Source organism: Pithys albifrons, chromosome 2 (assembly GCF_047495875.1).
Source record: "Pithys albifrons albifrons isolate INPA30051 chromosome 2, PitAlb_v1, whole genome shotgun sequence".
NCBI classification, from domain to species: domain Eukaryota; kingdom Metazoa; phylum Chordata; class Aves; order Passeriformes; family Thamnophilidae; genus Pithys; species Pithys albifrons.
This window is the reverse complement of record NC_092459.1, coordinates 108,110,292-108,128,502: the sequence shown is the minus strand read 5'-3', so window position 1 is coordinate 108,128,502 and position 18,211 is coordinate 108,110,292. Positions and strand designations below refer to the sequence as shown.

Below are 18,211 nucleotides of genomic sequence, written 5' to 3'. Positions count from 1 at the left end.
CAAATAAAGGTGACAGTGTCACCCAGGGCATAAAGTTTTGGCAGGAGCTCAGTGTTATTCTGTGCAAGTCACTCTCCCTGCTATCTTCTCAGCTAGTGACAATTTTGCTTTTTATTTTTTAATGTGCTTGTTTTCTTCTGCTCAGTATGGTGAGGGGAAAAAAGGCTTACTTGTCTAGGCAGTGTGTGTATATTTTCCTACTTTCTGAATCCACACACTGGTTTTGGACTATATTGTCAAAGTGGAAATGATCTTTGGGATCTGTGTTAGGACCCTCAGAGAAGACATTTTATTTGAGGAGCTAGTGACCAAGAACAGACCAGATCTGCCCCACCCAGGCATTGGTTGCAGGGCTTGATCAGCTTCTACATTAGCACAAGTTGCCACTGCAAGGGAATCTGCTGGAGTCCTCAGTGCCAGCCTGTGCTGTGTACTGGTGGGTGTTGTGACAGAGGCCAGTCCAGGCTTTCAGGAGAAAATACCTGGTTTTGTTTATTACACAAAGTGAAAGGAACCACGGCACGGTGGGGAGACAGAGCCTTTTCATGGACAGGATCTGCATAGCAGGCCATGGGAAAACCCATCTAGAGTCTGTCCCATGCTGTTTGCAAGCCACATTCCCAGCTAAAGGGATGCAGGAGTTACTGGCTGTCCGCAATCCTATTTTTATTCTGCTATATTAGAATATTTATTTTATTATGCCATTTGTTCTTCAGATTTTCTTATTGATAATCTGGAAAAGCTGTGCACCATCTCACCCTCTTACCCTGCCAGTGGTGCAGAACAGGATCTTGATGACCCGGGACACAAGGTGCAGTCAGGTCAGGAGAGGCACAGCTCATGTGCCACTTCTGAGGGACAGCCTGCAGCACCAGATCAGTCTTTCAAACACACAAGGGGGAAAGAGATGCTGGCAGTCAAACTTTTTCAACTCCATAGTCTGTAATAGTTAACTTTAAAACAATTTTTTAAAAAAATGTTTTAACTCAGTTAATAAATATAAAACCATCTCTAAGCAGGGCAGTCATTTTGTGCAAGTGTATGAGTTGGAAAACCAAGATATCTTTGTTTTGTCTCTGCAGTAGTTTGACAAATGCTTTCCTTATTGAAATAAAAAAGGTTTTCTGAATACAAAACCTCTGCTGTGTGTAAAGTTACTTGACAAAACAAAATGTAACTCTTTATTGAATTAGAAAATGTTAAAGGGCTGGAGCATGTTGCAAAACAAAGCAAACAGAAATAAACAGGAAATAAGTGACTGTGTAGTCAATATATTAAGGTCAGTTCCTTTGCTTTGGATTTAAACTATAACCTTTCCCAATGTGTATTTTTTTCAAGGAATTTTTCTCTCTGCTTTTTTTTTCCCCCTGTGACTACTGCTTTTCCTTTCCTGCTTTAGTTAATTTATTCCCCTTGGACCTCTAGAAAGTTCAAAATAAATAAACTTTATCTCTACTTCACAGCTGGGGGTGACAATCCCTATGCACAAGTCACAAATTACACTTCAGAATATGTCAAACCCTGGTTGTTCATTTACTGTCTTTTCAATTACTTTGACTTAAATCAGCCTGATATTTGGCTCGGTTCAGGATCCTTTGCAGAAGATTCATGGGATAAAGTTTGTTCAGGCAAGGCAGTGTGCTGTCTCAGAATCAGCCCACTCCATTCGATATCCTCCCAGTAATTCCATCCCTGGGCAGAAAGAGTAGGATTGTGCAGCTACTTTTAACACCCATTCCCTAGAAAACTCCTCATTTCAGTCAGCATTTGAGACTCTACAGATTTTGAGTCCATGCACACAGTCCTGAGAAAGAGAAGCTCACTGAGTGATCACACTTGTTTCTGTTTGATTCTCAGCATTCATTAATCTAAAAGACCTTATTGTAGCCCTTCAATACTTAAAGGAGCCTTATGAAAAACATGGAGAGAGACCTTTTACCAGGGCCTGTAATGACAGGGCACAGAGTCATGGTTTTAAACTCAAGGAGGGTAGATTTAGATTGGACATAAAGATGAAGGTGGTGAGGCACTGGGCCAAGCTGCCCAGAAAAGTTGTGGATGCCTCCATCCCTGAAGTGTTCAAGATCAAATTGGATGGGGCTGTGAGTAACCTGGTCTACCAGAAGGTGACCCTGCCCATGGCAGGACTAGCTGATCTTCAAAGGTCCTTTCCAACAGAAACCATGCTATGATTCTGTATTCTTTAAAGCTTCCTTCCAACTCAAACCATTCCATAATTCTAATTCCAGTGAACAAATGTGTTTAGTCTCCAAAAAAAGTATTTTGAGTTTCATATTATCCTTTAACACAGCTTATATTCTGAGCTCCCAGGATATTAGAACTCTGTTTTGTTTTAATAATGTTTAAAACTGGTTCAATTATTAAGGGCTGTAACTATTGGTGGAACAATACTTTGAAGGAAAAGAGCAGAAATAATTATAGCTGCATCTTGGGCTGGAAAAGAGCAGGGAAACACCACAGGCTTGCCATTAACACTAAGGGATCATTTCTTTGTTCTCTGTTTACTGCTTATGCTACACATTTATTCTTACTTGAAAAAAAAAAGAAAGCTCTGTAATACTGTGCATAGCTGGCTGCAATTCAATACTATCAGAATTTAAAGGCAAATACTTTTTCACCTCAGGATTAAGTGGATGCTGTTTATGGAGCAGCACACCTCTCTGCAACACTATCTGAGCTCAAGGCAATCGTTAACAAAATTACCTCAGATTAATTCCCTGCAAATCAGAAGGATTTTTTGCATCCCAGAGAAATGCAAGGTGCAACAAAAATACTTTCTGCCCTGAGGGTCTTCTACAGTAACTCATGTAAACTACCATCTTCAAGTGACTGATGACAGCACCTCAATACAATTCCCCCTTTCCTTCCAGAGGGAAAATGCTGCAGTTTGTGGAGTGCTGGTCAGGGTTCAGGATGACCAAACACAGCTCTTCCTCACTGGGAGTCTTCCCCACAGTTTAATCATTATTTCCTCTGACTTCTCAGCAAGGTCAGATCCCTAGAGGAAGAGCTGCAATACAGCATGGAGGTTTTGCCTGTCTGTGGTTTTTCCAGCAACCAGCAGTTTCCCGAGGTTGGGAATAGCAGCTGAGCTTCATGGCTGCAATCGCACTGGCAGAGGCTGCCAGCAGCAACAAAACAGAGCCTCGCACATTTAGTTAATCAGTCATCTCTCTGTCTGCAGCTTTGTCTGCACTGGCCTGGTGCACAGGCTGGGGGTTTCCAGCACACCTTGATGTCTTTTGGGCTCATGGCTGAGAGCAGCTGAGGAGGATTTTCAGTGCTACTCTGTGATTCACAAAAAGGAGCATTCCCATCAACAAACCAGCAGCTAACTTGTGAGATCTCACTACCTCACACCAGTTACAGCCTATGCAACTTTTACTTTGCTACTATTAGTCCTAATCCTTTTTTTTTTTGTCAGAAATCCAGCCAACGCTCCAATAGATTTTGTGCTGTTTCAAACATTTATCAATATATGTCTTGGGTGAACCTGATAAACCAGTTCCTGTTGCTGTTACACAAGTGTTACACATTGTCCAGCTGTGCAGCGTGTCATTTTTATCACTGATCATGCATTTTCATAGTCGCTGCTCTTAATTTTTAAGGCTTTGACTCAAATGTGAATGGCAAACCTCTGAACAACTTCACACAGAGACAGCCACTGAGAAGAGCTCTGAGACTCAGCAGAGAATGTTGTCATCTTTGAAGTTACATACACCCATATCTATCTTCAGAAGTTTGGAAATGTGAGTTCTTTCCTCCTCCCAGCATAGAGAATAAGAGTCAGAATTGCTCCAAAAGGGTTTCTTGGTTTGTATCTTGTTAGTCTTAAACAAAAAATACCCCACAAACTCTTTTTTGGATATTTCCAATGCTGTGGGCAGAATAGGCAAGCTTTGCTTATAAGAAAGAGCTCAGTTGGTTAAAACTTGGTTGTAATAATGCCAAGGTCATGGGTTCAATCTCCTATATGGGCCATTGGCTTAAGAGCTGGACTCAATGATCCTTGTGGGTCCCTTCCAACTCAGAATAGTCTGCGATTCTGTGAGTTATTGGCTGAACATGACAGAGAGAGACAAGAATACAGAGTAGGTGTAAAGTAAGTGACATGTTCTCTCATTTTCCTTCAGAAGTCCCCTTTGAAGTCACTCACCAACAACTGTCTCTGTTTTAAACCTCAAGTGATAAATCTGCTTGAGATGCTCTTTCTACAGCTCCATTATCACAGCAAACAGTTCCCTGGCAGCTAAGGAAAACACCTTGTAGCTGCTGATGTCCCCACTTATACCAAGACAGCACTAACACCCATCCAGCCTGAATTCAAATTGTTTCAGCCCACTAATCCAACACAGAACTAACCTAATTAAAAACAAACAAGCCAGCAACAAAACAAAACCCAAAATAAACAAAACCTTCACACTCTGAGAGACAGCTATTCTAGCTCAGTGAAAGTTTAGAGGAGAGACGGAGAGAGTACAGAGGGCAGGTAGGAGTGCAAGAGCAGGCTGTAGCCAGATGTTAGTCTGGCTTAAGGCAGGGACACAATTTCTCCTTAGGCTGAGCTTTGCTCACAAGAAAGAAACTGGGTCTCTGGGGTATGGCTGCATTGCCAGGAACAACAATGCAATAAATCTGGGATTACTGCATGGGAATTGATATCTAATAACTATAAACAGGAAGAAATGTCAGTCAGTCTGTACTTTTAATGAATTTGATGTCAATAATCAAAACTTAAACACATTTCTCTGTCTTTAGGAGTATGTGGGGTAAAAGGAAGAGAAATTGAAGTGAGAAGATAGAAAAAGCTAACTTTTCCCCCATTAGATTTGTCCCACTTACTTTCTCCCTATCAGTATATTCAGTACAGGCACACTTCCAGAAATGTTGAGTCTGGAAGTACAGAGATCCAATGGACAATAAGTAGCATATTTCTTCCCCTATGGGGCCTTTATTGTTCACATGGTCACTGGGGACACCATTGACCTTCCCCCCTGCAAAACCCTGGGCACCACCACACCACAACCTCATGTTACCTATTGCCAGCCCTGACCTGCAGAGTCCAAAGGAAGCACTTGCATCACTACCATTGTTATCTGGCAGAGCATAAAACGTAGACTCACGTTTCACGTGAAGTACAAACATGACCTTTGAAATGGGATTTTAAACCACACCAGAGTCAAATCTTCCTGCTGTCGTAGGAAACCCTGTTTCTCTGTATCTTAAGGCAAGTGTTCCTCCTTATTGTTGAGATGAAAAAACCCAACCAAACAAAAACCAAACTAACCAACCAACCAAAAAACCCCCAAAGCAAAACAACCCTACAGAAAACAAAACCACGTTATCTGTGTCATATGCCACAACTGATGTTCTTCATTTGCAGACCACGCTCGTCTCTTACACAGTGAAAATGGGTGCTGCTTGTAAAAGTAGCATAGGAAGTCATGAGGACAGTTTTAGAGACAACAAGATGGAGACAGTAACACAAGAAGATTTTGTGCAAGGACAGAAGAGAACAGCTCATAATTGGCATGTTGACAGAGCCAGGAGTCCACAGGTTATCATATATACATTCCTATATACAAAAATAAACCGAATATGTTATGCATATAACCTACTCCATAACCTAAGTTTTATATATATATGTATATACACACACACACATAAAAAATCATCTATAGAACCTATTTAGTTATATTAAAAAAAAACTAAGAAAATTTCCTATTTGTAATTGACTTCAGCCAGTTCAAATGTGGTGCTTTGGTTGTGTGGTCCTTGAGTTTTTAACTGTTTCACGAACAAACAAAGCTACCACCACCACAAAAAAAAAACCCACCCCCAAAACCAAAGAAAACAAAAACTTCACAAAACCAAAAAAAAATCAAAATTATAAATGTTTCATTTCAGAAACTAGAAACCAGCTTAGATCAAGAAGTAAATCATGCTGACACCCTCAAGACTAGATATGTCTCATTTCTAATGCACCTGGGGTTTTGTAGAGGGTTTTTTCTGGAAGTTTTCTGTTGTAAATTTTGTTTACTACTGATGCCGGATCATATATGAAAATTAATGTTGTTGGAAAATGACTGAATTTTCCAGAGAAGAAAGTGAAATATCTGTAACTGTTCCTTTTCATGTTATAAATTTGGTACTTGTTAATAGAGGCCACATGAGGGTTACATTTTATATTTATGATACTTTATATTTGTTACTTTGTTGTTTTATATTTAGTGATGCTCCTGTAATCCACCTTGCAAAGCTCTACAGAATATGACATAAGTATTAATTCTTACTGAAGAATGTCATATTAAATTAACTTTCCCCTCCTCATAAAAGCTGGAAGTGGGAGGAGGGGAAGGAGGATGGAGAAGAGGAATCAAAATTGTTTTAAAAACCTCCCAGTCTATAAAACAAGTGTCACAATCATAGAATGGTTTCAGCCTTGAGCCCTTCCAGGGACAGGGTGTCCACAACTTCCCTGAGCATCCAGTGTCTTGCTAACCTCTGAGTAAAGAATTCCCTCCTAACCTCTAGTCTAAATCTCCCCTCCTTCAGTTTAAAACCATTTCCCCATTATTATGTGCCCCCTCCAGCTCCCTTGTATCCTCTTCAGGTATTGAAAGTGACTTCAAAGTCTCCTCGGAGCCTTCTCTTCTCCAGACTGAATAACTCCAGCTTTCACATCCTGTCTCCATAGCAGAGGTTCTCCAGCCCTCTTGAGCATTTTGGAGCCTTCTCTGCACTTATTCCAGCAAGAGCTTCTTCCTTCTGATGCTGGAGACCCCAGAACTGGATGCAGCACTTTGGGTGGGGTCTCACCAGAGCAGAGGGGAAGAACCCCCTCCTTTCACCTGCTGTCCACACTGGTTTTGATGCAGCCCAGGGTGCCTTTAGCTCTCTGGGCTGCAAGTGCATATTGGCAGGTCATGTTAAGCTTCTCATCCACCAACACCCGCAAGTCCTTCTTCTCAGAGCTTTTTTCAATCCATTCTCTGCCCAGCCTTTACTCGTGCTTGAGATTTCCCTGACCCAGGTGCAGGATCTTGCACTTGGCCTTGCTGAACTTGATGAGGTTTGCACAGGCCCACCTCTCAAGGCTGTCAAGGTCCCTCTGGATGACATCCCTTCCCTCTCAAGTGTCAACCCATGACACATGTTGTCACCTTTGCTATCAGCACACCTGGTCCTCATATTAGACAATAATCTCCCCTAGTCAGAGAAATCTGACCTAGAGTAAAATTCCTCCTCTCTATCCACACCTTCTACGCTTCCGCACTGTAGGCATTTAAAAAGTTTTATACACAACCTTATCTTCTTGTTTAATTCTTATCACTCACTTCTATGATGTGTTCCTAAGCTCCCTGACAAGCTGCTACCTTGTCCACAAAGAAAAATATATTCTACTGTATTACAGGATACATTACAGAAAAGATGTCTTTGCACAATGGGCCTTTTCCTAATAATCTTTTCTCATCATTCTTGATGAGACTGAGAGGCTTTTGCTACTCTAACAACATGATTCTGTCTTGCAATTTTTATTCTTGCCTTCCAGTCTCTTAGCATCACTTTTCTTTAGTGCCTATAAATTGTACAGATTTCACATTAGGTGATGATACAGCAATATTCTCAGTGGCAGAGTAAAGGTCAGAAGTGCATTTTCAAGTACAAGTGATTCTACAAAAAGATGAAAAAACATTAATGTAATACTGCATGCCTAATGCTATGTCTTCAGTTGAGTAATTTTATGAGCTATTTTTACTCACAATATCCCACCAGACTGAGAACAACTGCAGAAAAATCAAGTGCAGTAAAATAGGGAGAGCAATTTTTCTAAATTGGCAGCTTTCATCAGTTGCAAGCCCTGGTGTCAGTAAAAACAGATCACTGGAACTGATAATGCATACTATGAAAGAGGAAGAAGCACAGCTGTAATTTGATGTTCACAATCTTTCTAACTACTTGGAATATCAATGAAGCTTGATTATAGGTTGAATCTATAATTCTGGCAACTGAAAAAGATATTACATTGGCTACAGAAGTGGGCATAAAACCTTGAAGGCATTTCCTAGTGCTCTTTTAGTATAGGTTTGCCAGTGTACTGCACACATTAGTCTCAACCCCTTATTTTCCTGCACTTGGGCAAGTATTCATCTTACTATTTATAAACCCCAGGCTGTTAAAGTCCCATTGGACTTCATGTCTCAACTAGTATAGCCCCAATGCTGCTTTGATATTCTACCTATGCCACACAACAACTCCAACCCCCTTCATACTCCATTGTCAGGGCTGGGAGTAAGATCCAGTTATAAGACAGGGTCCACAGTGTTTGTACCTTTTAACATCTTCTTTTTAGCATGCATCTTTTAGCTCCTTCACTCCTGCTCAGAGACTTCATGACAACAGTATCTTTGCCAGAACAAAGACAAATAATTTTGCCAGACAGTACTGGGTAAGTACCAGCAACTCTTATTAAGCTTATTAATTCTTACTGAAGAGGAAAACATGCTTTCCAGCATGTGCACACATAGCTTGAATACAGTTTGTATTTGCACACTTGAAACAGATCTTGTCATCTTGTCTTTCTGGATCTCTTTGGGACTTTTGCAAACAGCACCTCAATTCAATGCAGGTTTTATGATATAAACCCCCATTTCCTTTGATTTTGGTTGGGTTTCTTTAATTTACGTTAACAAGAAAAGCAGACCACCAATCTTAACTTTTTGGATAGATATTTACAAAGAGTTCTATAAAGTCATCTACATGCTCTAATGACTGTAGAGTTCTGTCTCATCTTAAGGAGTAGCTGAGACTTGCCTGCTGCATCATGGCAAAGTCTGACCTTGTCTCATCCAACCATATTGAAGCAACTCCTTGAGGAAGAGGAGATAAACAAGTATCCTACCAGGCTTCATTAAATGTAGACTTTCTTCAGGTTAAGTAAGCTAATATAGAACAGTATTTGCCTCCCACTCTTTACCTACTTGCTCTACACTGAGCTCAAGATTAATCAATGTTCCTAATTAGCTGCTTTTGTTTCATTCAGCAAGACCAAGAAGTAGTGCAGTGTAAAAGCCTTATCAATGAAGAATGAAGAACATAATCTCTGACTTTGGCAAACTTGAGTTATCTTTAAAGAGCTAATTGCCCCTTGAAAATAGCCATGACAAATCATGCCATTCAGAACCAGCTGTTTCCTCTTAATGCAGCATAGAAATTCCTGTTAACATTCTTTCCAAATAAACTTATACTATTCTATCCCAGTTTTACATCAAATTCCTTGAATTAATATATCTTAAAAACAGGGAAGAGAAAACAAGAAGAAAAATGCTTTTCTAAAAAGTATTTTCCCTGAAGTTTCTTGATCCTCTTTCTTCAACTCACTGGTGAATACACTTGTAGAAATGATGGCTCCTAATGTTCACTTAAATACGAAGGGTTTGTAAGTAGAGTAATTCACATCCATGGCACTTCATTCAACAGGCACTTCTCACCAACCCTCCATCCTCCTTACCCAGAGGAATTTCATCTTTTTCACTTCAAAATAAACTGCTTTCAGCTATCATTTCCTTTTAATGCACAACTTCCCCTACCTTTCCTTTAAGCAGAGTGCTCTGATCTTGCAATACTCACATATAGACCTGTCCTAGTTCAGCAGAAGGGACCAGCTAACCCTGTGTGGGGGTGATCAAAGCTGTGTATTCCACCCCCTCTATTCATTCCCCAAGGTCAATGGGCCATTAGCAGCAGCTGCCCAGGGAGCCATTATCACCTTCACACCCAGCCTGAGGGGGGCGGAGCTGCTAATGGGCCATCAACAGCTCAGCACCCCCTGGCTCCCAGAGTTAATCACCCATTGTGTGAGTCCCCGCCCAGGGGGAGGGACTGAGTGCTCCCTGAGGGTACATAAGTGGTGGGTAAGAAGACCTCAGGACCTTCTCGTCGGATCCAGAGCAGCAGCAGGACCTTGACAGGAGGAGATCACCGCTCTCGCCCAGACCACAGCCCTCGCCTGCACCAACAGGTTTTTCTTTTCCTTTTGCTCTGGACTTGGGGGAACCACAGGGGTCTCAGCACAAGGGCAAACAAACCCCCTTGGGTTTGTGCCCCAGGACACTGGGTTATACTGCTGGGGTTTTGTGAGTTGAAAGCAATTTCCCTTATGTGTCAGTGTTGTTATTGTAATATTATTATTAAATTTTAGCTCTGACTTATAATCTCTCTCATGGTGAGTTCATTTCCCCTGCTGGTTCACCTTTAAACCAGCACAAGACCTCAGAAATTCGGAAGCATTACACAATTCTCTGATATAGAACATCCAACATTAACATTTCTTTTCCCTACAACATCCAGGGCTGTGTTGTAAGTCATTTATAAACATGGCTACATTTGCAGGGGATGAATGAATGGAAAATAGCCCTCTATTCAAATGACATATGGAAGGACAATACAGAGCAGCATTCTTGTAATGGCACGAATTTCCAGTGCAAGGCAAGATAAATGCTTTCTCTGCATACTCAAAAGACAGTTTCTTTGCAGCTGACACAAGTTGTATAAAGCAGAAGCAAATTACTTACCAAACTCTTTATGCAGGCTTATTATTAGAGTGACAGAACTGGTGAAATTATTACAACTTCATAGCTCAGCTACAAAACACAGCACAAGGTCCTTCCAAAATGCAGAGGAAAACAGTTTCCCTTTATCTGCTAACACTTTGCTGAGTGAATTCCAGCAGGCTTCCCTCACTGTCATGAAATCAGCTCTCAGGAAGGTTACCAAATTGTAATCCCAAACACAACAATACCTTTTAGTGCACCAAGTCTCCTCAGGGTCTTCACCAGACAGTCTCATCTACCCTGAAACAAAGGTAAGTATCACAATTAAACTTTGCCTGCAGCTTCAGAACTCCAGCAAGGGCATTGCCACAACGGTTTGATTTGGCACCCGTGCTGTGAAGGCACGTTTTCAGCTGCACCATGAAGGGACAGTCCTTTTGTTAGTGTGATTGGATATGTGGGCAGCCAGATGTGTGTGCACAAAGCCAGAGCCTGCACAAGAGCAGGGGTGCTCCGGGGAGCCCCAGGGCAGATGTGTGATTCTGAGATTAGGTCAGTTGGTTAGAACTTGGTGCTAGTAACACCAAGGTCATGGGCTCAATCTCCTGTATAGGCCATTCACTTCAGAGCTAGACTCGATCCCTGTGGCTCCCTTCCAACTCAGCATTGTGTGTGGGGCAGGGCACACTGGCACACTCCGTTTCTGTGGGTAATGGAGGTTGAAGCCTGCTGGCAGGGCTGGGACACCTGCAGAGATCAAAACCACAGATACAGACGGCCACCATCAAACCCACAGAGACCAAAGCCCTGCAAGGAAGGGTGCCTGCCGCGAAAGGAGCCATCATGCCCCTGATGCCACAGGCTCACAGCCATTGCAACCCAACGACAGGTCAAGGAAGTGGAGCTGCCTGTCCCTGTGGCAGCGCTCCCGCTCCCAGGCTGGGTGCCAGGGCAGGGTGCTCTCAGAGAGATGGAAAATGGCAGCGGAGCCCTCCCTCGCGTCGGCAAGGCCACTGCACAGCTGTCAGCTCTCCCCAGGCCCACGGTCGCGCCCCGCTCCACTGAGGCCACAACGCCCCGCCCGTTCGCTCCCTCCCTCCCTCCGCTCCAAGGCTTTCCAGGGAAAGGCGCGGCCTCCTCCCGCCCGCCCCGCTCGCTCCCGATTGGCTGGGCCAGGCGGCGGAGAGTGACGCGGCGGCCGGGGCGGGTCACGTGTGTCACCCCCGGTTGGCCCGGGGGGGGGGCAGCTGGAACCGGTGCGCGGCCACGCCGTCCCCGCCGGCCCCGGGCGGCGGCACAGCGAGCCCGGGTAGCGCCGCCGCCGCTGCGGACCCGCACAGCACTCGGACAGGTCAGTCCGCGCCGCCGACCCGAGGGGACGCGGCGCCAGCAGGGCCGCGGCGGGGCTGCGTGGGGGCGAGGGATGGTCGGTGCGTGCTCCTGAGGGAGGCCTTGGAGGCTGGAGGGGGTCGGTTCACGCTGTGGTGTCGGGAGCGCTGCTGGGCGGAGCGGTGCCGCTCGCTCTGGAGGAAGGTACCTGTGGGGAGGGCGGGTGGTGCGGAGGAGGGGGTGGTGCGGGGAACCGCTTGGCCCTGGGGAAAGGTGGGCAGGGCAGAGCTCTGCCCCCCGCCCCGCGCTCAGCCGCCTCCTTCGCCCCGTCCCTGCCCCGCAGAGCCTCCCCTGCGCTGCCCCGACCCCGCGCACTCACCGCGCCGCCTTAGCCCCGCCCCCAGGGCACGCCCCCTCGAGCAGGCCACGCCCCTCCCGCTCGCCCCCTGCCGTCGAGGAACAGGCGCGGTTTCTCCCGCGCTCTCCCATTGGCTGGAGCGGGAGAGGCGGGGCCGAACCGACGTCGAGTGGTGCGGCCGCCGGGGGGCAGTCACGTGGTCTCTCCTTGCCCCGCCTGCTCGGTCGGGGGGCGGCTGGAACCGGTTGGGGCCGCGGTCCCCCGTCCCGTCCCGTCCCGTCCCGTCCGCTGTCATCCCCTTTCCTTCCCTCCCCCACGCCCTCAGGCAGCCCCGGGCGGTGGCCCCGGTTGGAGGGGCGGGCGGGGGGCCCGCCCGGCACCGCTCCCAGCCCCGCACAAAGGCACGGGGGCCCAGACCCACCAGGTCAGTCGGCACCGCCGCCCGGAGAGCCGCGGTGCGGGCAGGGCGCTGAGGGAGGTGGTGCCGCGGGCTGCAGGCCGGGTGTGCCGCGACCTGAGGGGCAGCGTGCCTTGGGAAGCGGGACATCGCCCGCAGGTTCCTGGGAGCAGGGTCGTGCTAAGGGGCGGCGGTGCTGTGCCGGGAGCGGCAGTGGCCGGGCTCGGGCTACCCCCGGTGGGCGCGGCTTGTCCCGCGGCTCCGTTTATTTACGTCCCCGCCTAAAGCGCTGCCCGGGGCGGTCCCGGAGCATTATGTAAGCGCCGGGAGGCCGGGGCGGTGCCGCCTCCCTTCGGCGGTGCGGCCAGGAGTCCCCGTTCAATGTCCAGCTATCCGTCCGTCTGTCGGTGCGGGCGGGCAGCGAGATGCGGCGCGCTCGGCTGGGTTGGGCGCACTGCGGCGCCGCTCGGCTCGGCTCGGCCCGGCCCGGCCCGGCCCGGCCCGCGGTTGGGGATGTGTGCTCCGCGTTGCTCTTTGTCTCTGCTTCGGACTAAAGGAACGCACCGATGCTGATTGTGCTTTGATGTTATTGATACCGTAGGGACTAGTGAGACAGCTCTAGATTAATCTAGGCTTTAAGAGTTAATCTAAACGTAGTTACCTGTGTCCTAACGAGGGACAGAGTCCTTCTGCTATTTTGCTTCCTTTTTCCTTTTCAGTCAGTGGGTTGTCTTGGAGGGTGTTGCTGTTTTGATTTCAAAGGATTTTACATGATAATGATAAGAGTGAAATAGTAGATAATTAAAATTATTTTTTATCACGTTTTTCTGTTCTAGCATTGCTTCCTGTAAATAACTCTAGAAGATACTAAAAACAAACCCCTAGAATGCTGTTGGTCTTGACTGGATACTATTAGTTTTAACTGCCACGTAAGTAATCTTTCAGTAGAGCAGGTTGTTCCCCAGTAAAATGCATATAGGCTTTGGAAACCCATTAAAAAAGTGGTTTGTTGAGAGCTGTGGGGAGCATTATAATGTTATTTGTCCATGTCATTCCTAAGTGAGGAATGTTAGCATAATCACAGAGAGCTAAATTGCTACCTGCCTGAGATCTTGTCAGCCATACGTTAATAAGAAACAGCACTTCAACCAAGAGCAATCAAAACTGATGCTGTTCTGTTTTAGTTGCCCCAGCTGTTTCCTGTCTGTCTCAAGAACTTTACAAAACTGCTGTGGCATAGCTAAGAGGGAAGTTCCTGATACGTCGACAAGTATTTGCAAAATGCTGAAAACAATTTACTTATTGTTACTTAAACCCAAGTGGATGTATGATAACCGAACAAGGTGTCCTATGTTTGATTATCAGAGCTGACTTGGCCCTGCTGGTGGGTAGTTAAGTGGACACTGAAAAGATATTTCTGTCTGTTGCTATATATTAACATGTTATTTCAGAAGTAGCACTTGGGCTTTGTTGCTTTCTAAATGTCAGTATGAGCCTGTTGGTAAAATTTCAGCCTTTGAATCAGAACAGCACGTCCAAATTTTTGTTTTCTGTTCCGTGTTAACACTGCAATGCAGAATGAGAGAGCTGCTGACTTTCTGGTTGTCCTTTCTCATGCAAAGTGCAGTAGGGGGGGGCGAGAAGGAGGGAGCAGGAAGAACCTTCTAGTTGTTTGGGTGAACATGAAGAAATTGATACTGTAATGCTGTTTCTAAAAATTCTCCTCTGGTTGTTAGAGTGAATGCAATGACAAGTATATCTTCTAACCTTGTTCTAGAATCCAGGTGTTGTCAACTATTGTTCCGTAATTTTATTACATACCTAATTTGTTACTTTAGATGTATTCTGTGATATTCTGATACCTTGTGAGAACAGACCACAAGCAACAAAATCTGTTCTTCGTACTACAAGATTAATCAGATTTCACTTGTTACCATTAAAATATTATAGTCTAAAGTTGCATGAGTTGATATTTTTCTGCTCAAGAGACTGTGAGTAAAAATGACGAAACTGTCTCTTCTTTGTTCAGCACAGCAGCAAATCTGATGCACGGTGGATGTTCTATTGCTGCGTGTAGTGCAGGTTTTAGGAAGGTGAAATCTAAGTGCAATGCCTTTGTCTGGCAGTGCTTGGCAGTGTTCAGATGTGTGGGGCTGCAAGGGGCTCTGGTGCCCTGTACCAGAGTGTGCTCCCAGTTGTCAGATGTCTTGGCTGCGGCTGTGGCATCTTTCCCCTGCTTTAGCCTGGAGTTGGACCTCTCCTGGGTGTTGGTGAGTCTCATGAATCTCCCTTAAGGTGGAGAAGGTCTGCTTGAAATGAAAGAAATAAAAGCAAAAATACTGCAGCCTTCTACTTCCAGCCCTATTGATCTTTATATGCAGAAAAAGGGAGAGAGATTTTGAAATAATTGAGCATATATTTACTTTGTGCAGTACTAGGATTGTGTGCTGTGGTCTGTGATGAAATGTATGTTAATATTTTGAAAGAGCCTGTTTGTGCGTAGATGGTGGTGGGTTGACCATGGCTGGACTCCAGTTGCCCACCAAGCAGCTCTATCATTCCTCTCTTCAGTGGGTCAGACAAGGGAAATAAAGTGGAAAAAGCCTCATGGGTCGAGGCAGGAGGCAGTTTAATAAAGCAAAAGCAGAGGTCATGCACACAGAAGCAAGGGAAAACAGCAAATTTTATTCTCTACTTCCCATCAGCAAGTAATATCCAGCCACTTCCTGGGAAGCAGGGCTTCATTATTTTAATTTTTTTTTTTTAATCCCTGGGCAGACATCATATGCTTTGAAATGTCCCTTTGGTCATTTTGGGTCAGCTGTACTGGCTATGTCTCCTCCCAAAATCCTCTCTGCCCCCAGCTTATTGGTGATAGTGAGGAATGTTGGAGAGACAGCACTGATGCTGTGTGAGCACTGCTCAGCAGTAGCCAAAACTCTGCTGTGTTATCAACACCTTTCTAGCTGCCAGTACAAAGCACAGCACTATGAGGGCTGCTGTTGGGAAAATTAACTCTGTCTCAGCCAGGTCCAATATAATGGTCTTAATTTTTCTACAGCTAACCTAGCAAATTCAGTAATACAGCAGTTAAAAGTGTTTTTGTATTAAAAATCAGATGTTTGAAAGTATTAAAATGCATTCCAGGAATTTCCTGGCACCCAGGTACCTAGCTGTCTCATTTTAATTGTCTAATTACCTTTGAAAAATCCCATTAGGTACCTATAAAAATTTATTTACTCAGGTATCTTAAAAATAACACCTGTTAATAAGGTCATTTGTAAGCGGTATTTTTTTTTATCTCAATGTTTCAAACAGTGCCTGTAGACCAGTAGAATCACAGCCTCACAAACCTGTTTGAGTTGCTATTAAAAATATCGCTTGTATTGAAAGAGAGTTTGTTATCAGGCTTCATGACTGCTAAGAATTTTTATGACACTGACATTTGTTCAATGATTGTAAGTGAGGCTGTTGCAGTCCAGGATTTTCCCAGATTACTTGGTGTGTATTTAGCTAAACCTGAAAAGCTGTATGTAAGACATGGGAGAGCAAACAGCCAATACCTCTTAAAAGATACTGGAAAGGTTAAGGAAATTTAAGCATAGTACAGGTCAGGCAGAATAATCCACTAAAGCTGAAGGGTGATGTAGGGTTTTAATGTATCCCCAGACCTGTAAGCCAGAAGGTTCAAATGAACTTCATGCTTTGAATTTGTAAATTAGGTCCTCACCCTGGTATATTTTTGACTACAACCAAAAAATGTTTTGGTCTTCCCCATCCATGATGACCTTTACTACCTCATTCTAGAGGGACTCCATGATAATTTGTGGCACATTAATAGTTGATTATGTTATGTCATCTTTTCTTCCTTACCTGCATCTTCTAGTTCCATTCTAGAATCTGGGAGGGCAGAGTTTGAGTTCCCTGTTGCTTAGGGAAGTATATTTACTGCTGTCACTCTTGTACTCCTTCAGGAGCCCATGAGGAGGAGAAAGGAAAACTTCACAAGCAATATTAGAACAAAGAGTACTTTTTCTTTCTCTTCTACTTAGCCTGCAGGGTACTATGCTTAAAGTCTTTATTACTTTTGGGTATATGAAGGCAAGTGAAAATTGAAAATGAAATAGTAAGATTACCATTTGCTTTACTTCCTGTCTAAGACGATGAAGAGAGTCTTGTATTGTGTCAGGGGAACCAAGATTGCACAGGATCCTGCCTGCTGGGCTGTTAGTCTTGCTCTGGAAGTCTTGCAGAGATCTAGAAGCCTTACGGACAGCCTGTTTTATACAGTGAGGTTGGTTGAGTCAGGGTTACCTTTTGAAGGTAGGTCAGTCCGTGCCCAGGCCTCAGGGTGATGCTACTGTGCAGTCACCGTCCTTTTGGGGAAACCTTCAGAGATTGTGAAAGGTAGGGGTTTGCTTTGCAAAAGGAGGAGAGTGTGAGAGAGACTGACCTATGATGTGCTGGGGGAAATAACATGGTTCTGCTGTAAAATCAAGGATCTGTAGGTAGAGAAACAATTAAATTTTTTTTTTAGTGAAGCGCTAATGAATATCTGTGTGGGTGATCTCAGTCTCCTCAATTGACTTTGTTAATATTTGCTGATTAGGAAGTGTTTATAATTTTTAATGTAACTGTTACCACATGTTTCAGTTCCCCTAAGCAAATAGGTCGTGACCCTTCTGAGCTGTGGATTCTTTGCATTCTCCTAAAAATCCATCTTTACAGGTGTGGGGAGCAGAGAGGGCTTTGTTATTGTCAGCTTCTTTGGTGAGGCAGTGCTGAAAATCTGAGGGAAGGAGCATTGGGCTTAAAAGATGCCTGACACTTAGTGGTCAGAGGATTTGGTTGTGTAAGATTTCTTGCCATTGCCCTTTGGGAATTAAAGTACTCCCTCTTCTCACAAACCGTTCATAGCTGGACAGCTAACTTAGGTGTTTTCCCTCTAAATAAAATATTTTTGTGTCATGTTTTGCAAGTGCAGAATGCTGTTGTAAGTTCATGATAATATACAACATATGCTTGATTCCTTAACAAAAAGCTGATGTGTTTTTTCCTTGCTCTGAGTTTACATACAGTGCTCTGCTTGAAAAGATGTTTCATGAAAATGAGGAGTAGTGCTTTGACCCCAAATGAACTGCAAGTGCAATACCTGTAGCTGCAGTTCTGCTAGAAAAATTATATCCATACTTGGTGATACAGAATTTTTCTTCTGATATGCATCCCTTGTGTAGGTTGAGTAGGTATTTGAGATAAAATGCCTTTTTAGTAGAATTTCAACTATTTTACAAAGTCAGTTTATCAAAATCTCTTTACAATTGACTACTGCTGTATGGAAAAGAAATATTATTTTGCTAAGTAGTATAGAAAAGTCTACAGCTGTCTTCCAGGTATGTACATAGATTTTTTAAAAGATTGGCTAAAAGCTTTATAGGCTTTAGAGGGTTTTAGATTTGTCTCCAAGAATGGATGGTTAGTTAGTTAATTTGCAGTAGAACACACATGCTCACTCGTTTTTGTGGAGTTTAATTTTGAGTCCTGTTGCATTGGCTT

The 18,211-nt window shown here is 44.3% G+C and overlaps 2 protein-coding genes across 9 annotated transcripts in view; one reads left to right on the top strand and one right to left on the bottom strand.

The window, feature by feature from the left end:
• Positions 1-10,847, bottom strand: part of CHGB (chromogranin B) — a 102,125-nt gene extending 91,278 nt beyond the window's left edge. The window contains exon 1 of the mRNA XM_071581988.1: positions 10,823-10,847. The gene's annotated coding sequence lies outside the window, so the exon portion shown is untranslated. The remainder of the gene's footprint in view (positions 1-10,822) is intronic.
• Positions 10,848-11,789: 942 nt separating this feature from the next.
• The window catches only part of GPCPD1 (glycerophosphocholine phosphodiesterase 1), a 45,791-nt gene continuing 39,369 nt past the window's right edge, over positions 11,790-18,211 (top strand). For 2 of the 8 annotated variants that reach the window (XM_071581997.1, XM_071581995.1), the window contains exon 1: positions 11,790-11,925. The gene's annotated coding sequence lies outside the window, so the exon portion shown is untranslated. Of the gene's footprint in view, positions 11,926-12,487; positions 12,686-12,972; positions 13,066-13,093; positions 13,588-18,211 lie in introns of those variants that run through there. The other 6 variants (XM_071581991.1, XM_071581993.1, XM_071581992.1 and 3 more) reach the window with 6 other exon arrangements.